The 7,500-nt window shown below is 40.6% G+C and overlaps 1 protein-coding gene across 8 annotated transcripts in view; it reads left to right on the top strand.

The window, feature by feature from the left end:
- Bruce (BIR repeat containing ubiquitin-conjugating enzyme) overlaps positions 1-7,500 on the top strand; it is a 62,768-nt gene that overhangs the window by 395 nt on the left and 54,873 nt on the right. The window lies entirely within an intron of this gene.

Genomic DNA, 7,500 nt, shown 5'->3' with positions numbered 1-7,500 from the left:
GAGGGGAGGAGGAGGAGGGGCGAAGGAAAGGGGGGAGAGTGTCAATGCCCCCCCCCTCCTCTCCTCAAGGTTGACAAAGTGATTTTGAGGTTTTCCCCCTTTTATTGCATGCTCTTGTTACCCCGAGGGTAGAAAGGAGGGCAAAGGGAATGTGAGAGAATAAAGAACAGGAGGTGGCACTTGTCACCCAAGGGGGGGGGGACATGGGGTCAGGGGAAGGGGGTTATGTAGGCCTATGTAGATGTTGATCATCAATATTCACCTTTTTGGATATTTTTGTAATATTGGAAGCTTCCTGTTGTTCTTTCTACTCCAAACTTTATTACTGTGATGGCAAATGTGTGTGTGAGTATGCATTGTCTTTCATTTTGGCCAAGACTCGGCAGAACTTTATGGCCAATGATAGTTATTGTGCACTTTTCATGCTGTAAGGTGTTGAATTGGCCTGTGAACCTGTGACGTATCTGCCACTGAGACATTCTGATGTGAAAAAGGTAATGTCAGCGGGTTGTAACGATTGTGATAACTTCAGAATCGGATGGCATGTTTCGCACTCCAGCAAATGCAGACGAACCTTCCCCACATGTACAAGGTTTATAGCAGTCCTGAATTTCCGTTAATGTCTGTGGATTTTTTTTTCAGGTTTTGAAAGTCTGTAAATATCTTTGAATTTGAGGTAATTCTGAATAAAGTCTTTAGAAGTCTTTAAATTTGGTTCTTAGTCTACCAAATTTTTTGAAGAATCATGACGAATGCGGACGTAGAACTTGCAAGATCATGAGAATGGGAATATTTTACTTGTTTATTTATGAATTGAATCAAAATCTTGGACCTCATTTATGTTCATGTGAAGTATTATTGGCATTAACGTTCAATTACATAATGATGTGACATTAAAACTGATCAAAAAGTCCTTGAAAAGTCTTTGAAAATGGTAAGCAAAAGGTCTTGAAAGTCTCTGAATTTTTACTGACATGATGATTATACTATGCAGGATATAACTCGTATTTGACATCCACCGGCTCGTAATTGGCGCTGAATCACAAAGGAGGTTGACAAGCTTCATCTTGCAAAAATTTTCGTTATAGAGGGATGTTAGTCTTTGTTAGAGTCGAAAGTGCAGAGGCTGTGGCATTGCTGGACATTTCCACTAGAGCATATTTGTTGACCCGTTGACTGTGGTTAACTATTGTAGTCTTACCTTTACTTTGCAGGGGTTTTATGTTGTTTCATATGTTTTTTTGTTTTTTTTTCTAAATATATATATTTTTTTCTTTATTTATTTCTTTCTGTCCCTTCCTATCTTTCTTCGCCTTTGCCTAATCATGTTCTGAATATTTTCCTTTACTTGCTGCAAAATAATATGCTTTTGGTAGTGGTAGAAAATATTGACAGATGACCTACCATAAATTCTTTCAAGGTATATAGTTTTACTTTTATTTCCTAAGGCCTTGGAAAATGAAAGAGCCATAAATTATTTTTATATGTTAAAGGTCGTATGGAAAAGGCCTTAAGATTCTGTTATGGAATGGTATTGTCCAGTAGAGCCTATCGGTCAGTTTTATTCAAATGTTGCGAGGCCAGACCCAGTGAACATTGTGTACTGACGTACGTATATACTGAAATAAATGCATATCTCTAGACATGCAAATATACCATGTTGGTAAAGAGATGTGTATCTATATTTGATATATTGATAGATACGCGTTCATTTCTGTGTATATGCATGTCCGTATATATAAATGTTGTATTGGTTCGGGCCTCACACAATTTTAATGAACCAGCTGTATGTCAGTAGTTTTCGTATGGATTTGATTTTAAGTGATTTATTTAGTTTATGGTAATTATCTAGACAAGATATAAAACATGTGAATACAAAAAGCAACAGTTATTAACCAGTTAATGGTATATATATTGAAGCCAAAAATAAAAGGTTCCAGGCGGCTACAAAATCAGTGGGCGGAGCTCCCCAGGAGTGTGTCCACCCGCCGGCCGCGGCCCGCTGCTGCATCAGAGCACAAGCCCTGATACAGCGTCACACGGGACGCCCGGCAATGTTTATTTTTTCGGGTGTCACATATGTGGGACACCCGTCGTGAATGGGTTAAGATATATCCGCAGAAAGAAATGCCAAGACTACAGTCAGTCCTCTCTGATTTGCACAACTAGCAGTGCAGTACACTCAATAATTTGTGTGCCAGCAATAGATGACATGAATGTTCAGGCAAAATAAAGGTTGTAGACTTCCCTAGAGATTTATTACTGACTTGGGAACCAGACCAAGTCCAATCTTGCCATATTATGTCAAGGGGAGGATTGCAGGCCATTGCTAGAGTGCGAGCTGTGATAGGCCATGGCTTTGCTTGCCACGGCCTTGTTTTGGATAATTACCTTATATATATATATAAAATGTACACTCGTGACTAGCTATTTGAGCTATGCCAAGTGGGGTCAGGCAAACCTACTCCATATTGAAAGGAAGGCAGGCCGGGTGACATGAACTTGCCATTTTGAGCGAAGGCCAAGGTGACGGAAAAGACTCGCCACAAGTGCACAAACCTCTTGGAGTATGATTTGACTCTTTTGGCACTTAGAAGGGGGTTTAGCATTAATCTCATTGATGAATAAATGTGGAATGTAATATGAATAAGCTGTGACTGGAAGAACACTGGCTTTAGGGAGGACACCATTCCCTTGCTGTGCAACATATTCCTGACCGCTGTGATTAGTGGCGCATGTTCTATTTAGGAAATTTGAAAATTACAAAAATATAAGATATGTGACACAACCAATTTTTTTTTTCTTTCTTTCTTTTCTTTTCTTTTCTTTTTTCTTTTCTTGCACTGTGTTACTCTATGTAAATAATATGGAGCCTGTGCAAGGAAAATAAGCTATTACTCTCTGGATAAAGCAAATCAGGGTAACTTTATGGTACAGGCGCACCTGCCAGAGACTAAGTCCCCAACTCCACCCAACAATCTTGGGGGACACGTGTGGAACCAGGTTTTTTTTGGGGGGGGAGGGGATAAAGAGTGGGCTCAGCTTGATTTCAGTGTCAGTAAATGACCAAAGTCAATTATGAATGCAATGAAGTGCGACTTTTCGGAAATACGAGCCAAACTTCCTATTTGCAAATATCAAAGTAATGTGACTTTTCAGAAATGTAAGCCAAAATTTACATTTTCTAAAATTTAAGAAATACGATTTTCCAAAATGCGAGTGTCCATTGATGCGGTCATATTTGAATACACAAAAGCACAAGTGCACACTGTAACCAATACAAAATTTACTCAACTGTCCAAGTTGCGGTGACTGGGCGTGCCCGACTGCCTGAGGGGAGGGTTGATGGGCCAACACCCCACGGGAAACATTCTCTTCACCTCAGCATGCACGGCAAGATATAGCTGAGACAATTCAGAAAATTGCACTGCACTTTTCACATTTTCTTTCATTTTGGTTGATTCTGTGAATCTGTAAAAACTTTATGATCTCTTCATTTTTTCCATTAAGTTTCGAAAGAGTCCAGCACGCCACTGTAACACAAATGACACACATCAGTCATTATCACTGAGAAGAATGAGGCAGGCCACCGATGTAGCCAGAAATGTGCCTGTATGTGTGTTAAGTGTGGACTGTATTTGAGTAGTTTGGCAATTAAGGATATTAATGAGTTAGCCAAAATTGAGGATCAAAATACACATTTTAACGTAAAAATGGTTGAGAAGTGAGTATATAAGAAACGTTAGTCGATAGTCGTGTGCACTTTTTATGATATAGTATATGGAATATTATACTTGAACTTTAATGAACAATTATAAATCTCTTCTAAACTGCCACCTCCTGATTGGTCGTGAGGTATTGGTGATGTAGGTGCACAGTAGGACAGATGACGGTGTGCAAGCTGCACGGCAACTTGTTCTTTCACGCCGAGCGAGTGGACTTAGCTGCTGGAGCGCCAAGTGGACTTAGGCTGTGAGCGACGCTTCCCATGACCTTTTTCCTTTATTTGTGGCGTTACCATTAATGTCTGCAGATTATTTCTTGTACCAACTACTATTACTTTTTGTCCTCTACAAGAATGTCATCTTCAATTTGCCCTAACTTAGTGCGACCATACTGTACAGATTTTCCCATATCAGAAGACAAATATGGATATTGGACAATGGTGATAAAGCCAAAAAAGTTTACACAAAATTACTTTGCAAAGGGAGAGGCACAGAGTCTTATCACTGCTCCTGTGTGTTCTCATGCGCCCGGCCTATGCTCAGCACACCAGGGATGTTAGCTACTTCCGTAACCCACTGCCGGTATTTTCGGCACTATGATTTCTGTAATGCAACCAGATCCAATGGGTTAATTTCAGTCTGATGTCACCGGGAGATGACATGTACATACATGTCTTGCCTTGTCTTATATTCTTATTTTAAATGTTATTATGAAATTTATAATACCCGTCATAATAGAAACAACTTTGATAATGATAATATTTGTCACCCCCACCCCCACCCCCATCGATACATTGAGACATTTCACAAAAGAAAACTACAGTGACCACTACTCGTTTGTGGCCATCCCGATACCTTGCTCATTTATGTTTCGGGGGGTCTTAGGAGACGGAGACTGGAGCCAAACGTTCGGATTTTGTGCTTTCAGCTCTCACCTCAACTAATTTTGCTTGCTCTTTTCTTCTCCTCCTTTCCATTTCCATATCTTTTTCATCCCCTTCTTCTGTCCCATTCCTAAGGTGAGAGAGCCATGCTGAGAGGATGAATAAACCATTACTCTTCAGGTGTCATGGGGTTGAAGGTATCAGTCAGATAATTTGCCCAATGGAACTATTCATTCTTGTTCATACATTATGCAACACATTTTACACTGAACTTCTACAACGTTTTTTTTTTTCTTTCTTTCTTTCTTTTCTTTTACCCTTCTTGTGGGAAAAAAAATAATGATATTGACATTTAGATCACCGAGATTGGCTAGAGCTGAACATTTGATGTTTATCAAGCCTAATTAGGTAATGGTATATCCATGAAATGATTTTGTGTAGTGATGATGCATTTATATTAATTGCATCATTTTTAAATCTGTATTTTTTTGTCTTTATTGTCTTGAGTGTGTTTATTTATAGCCAATTCTGGTATGTTGTATGAATTTCAGGGATAAGAACTTCTGAAACCGAGGACTTGCTGCAAAATTTTTTTGTCACTTCTGTAGCACTAACAGAATTCTGTCATTGAGCTCTTGAAATACGATGGCAGGAGCTAGCAGCATTGTTTGCCAGAATTGTTAGGATTATTAGTCAATTGAGTGTATGCATACATGTGTATATTCAGATTTAGAACACATGAAAATATATACACACACTTGAGCATCCAAAAGAGAGAGACACAAATATACAAAAGATGTATACTCACGCACACTCCTACAAAAGACACACACACCTACACGTATAAGTCATGATAGTGGTAAGTGGCTTGCAACACAATTAACCCATTAATGGCAGTATATTTTGAAGCCGAAAATGAAAGATTCAGGGTGGCTAAAAAATTGGCACGCGGGGCTGGCCCAGACTCTGCTGGCGTGCTCTGTGTGTGTGTGTGTCTGTCTGTCTGTCTGTCTGTCTGTCTCTCTCTCTCTCTCTCTCTCTCTCTCTCTCTCTCTCTCTCTCTCTCTCTCTCTCTCTCTCTCTCTCTCTCTCTCTCTCTCTCTCTTTCTTTCTCTCTCTCTCTTTCTTTCTCTCTCTTTCTTTCTCTCTCTCTCTTTCTTTCTCTCTCTCTCTTTCTCTCTCTCTCTCTTTCTTTCTCTACTCTCTCTTTCTCTCTGTCTCTCTCTCTCTCTCTCTCTCTCTCTCTCTCTCTCTCTCTCTCCTCTCCCTCTCCCTCTCCTCTCCCTCTCTCCTCTCCTCCCTCTCCTCTCTCTCTCTCTCTCTCCCTCTCTCTCTCTCCTCTCTCTCCTCTCCTCTCCTCTCTCTCTCTCCTCTCCTCTCCCTCTCCCTCTCCTCTCCTCTCCTCTCCTCTCCTCTCTCTCTCTCTCTCTCTCTCTCTCTCTCTCTCTCTCTCTCTCTCTCTCCCTCTCTCCTTCTCTCTCTCTCTCTCTCCTTCTCTTTCTCTCTCTCTCTCTCTCTCTCTCTCTCTCTCTCTCTCTCTCTCTCTCTCTCTCTCTCTCTCTCTCTCTCTCTCTCTCTCTCTCCCTCCCTCCCTCCTTCTCTCTCTCTCTCTCTCTCCCTCCTTCTCTCTCTCTCCTCCCTCCCTTCTCGCTCCTCTCTCTCTCCCTCCTTCTCGCTCTCTCTCTCTCTCTTCTCTCTCCCTTCCTCTCTCTCCTTCTCTCTCTCTCTCTCTCCTTCTCTCTCTCTCCCTCTCTCTCCTCCTCCTCCCTCCTCCTCCTCCTCCTCCTCCTCCTCCTCCCTCCTCCTCCTCCTCCTCCTCCTCCTCCTCTCTCTCTCTCTCTCTCTCTCTCTCTCTCTCTGTCTCTCTCTCTCTCTCTCTCTCTCTCTCTCTCTCTCTCTCTCTCTCTCTCTCTCTCTCTCTCCCCCCTCCTCCTCCTCCTCCTCCTCCTCCTCCTCCTCCTCCTCCTCCTCCTCCTCCTCCTCCTCCTCCTCTCTCTCTTTTCCATGCCTGTATCAGAAATTCATTCTCACAAATGTTTGTACTTGTAACTGCATACTTTTTAAAACTGAACATATTATGTCTTTTAGATGTGCTGTTTTATGAACACAAGCATGTGCATACTGTACAAATACATACATATACCTTTTCTTGGAATTGGCCAGCTATTTTAGTTGTATGGCTCTTTTCCTTCAAAGAAAATCAGATCCTGTAAAAGAATAAGAAAATGTAATTTTACCTGAGTACCTGTATTAATTTTCATTATTCATTCTTGTGCATTCCTCTAGTTGACTTAATTTACTGATTAAGTTGTTGGTTTCCTTCCCCCATCTGTGATAAGTAGGTACAGTTGCAAAGAGAAATTTCTGTACCCTCTTAGTCAGGGTAACCAACTTAGTGGCAACAGTTAGTAAACAGAATAAACATGAATAAATGAATGCAGTTTTGTGTGTGAGTAATGAAAGGTTTTACAGTCATGGCTTATTGTTATTCATTCTCTCTCTCTCTCTCTCTCTCTCTCTCTCTCTCTCTCTCTCTCTCTCTCTCTCTCTCTCTCTCTCTCTCTCTCTCTCTCTCTCTCTCTCTCTCTCTATCTCTCTCTCTCTCATTTTTCCTTTTTTTATCTTTCTTTCCCTCAGCCTTTCCCTCTTTTTATTACAAGTGTAATGAAGGGGAGTGATGGCAATAGATATATGTTACTTTAATCAATTTACTGATTGATAAATTAATTATGATTATATGCATTGTGATTCCACTTTCCAAGAATATTAGAAATTAAGCAGATGATACATGTTTGAAGTTACATTTTGCTGAAGCAAGTCTTGCCAGCCTTATGTTAATTCTTAATGATTATGTCTTGAGTTTCTTAATCTTCCGATCTCATGATATTATT

Source organism: Penaeus vannamei, chromosome 3, assembly GCF_042767895.1.
Source record: "Penaeus vannamei isolate JL-2024 chromosome 3, ASM4276789v1, whole genome shotgun sequence".
Classification (NCBI taxonomy): Eukaryota; Metazoa; Arthropoda; class Malacostraca; order Decapoda; family Penaeidae; genus Penaeus; species Penaeus vannamei.
Note: the sequence above shows the minus strand (reverse complement) of the source record. Positions and strands in the feature narration are given on the sequence as shown.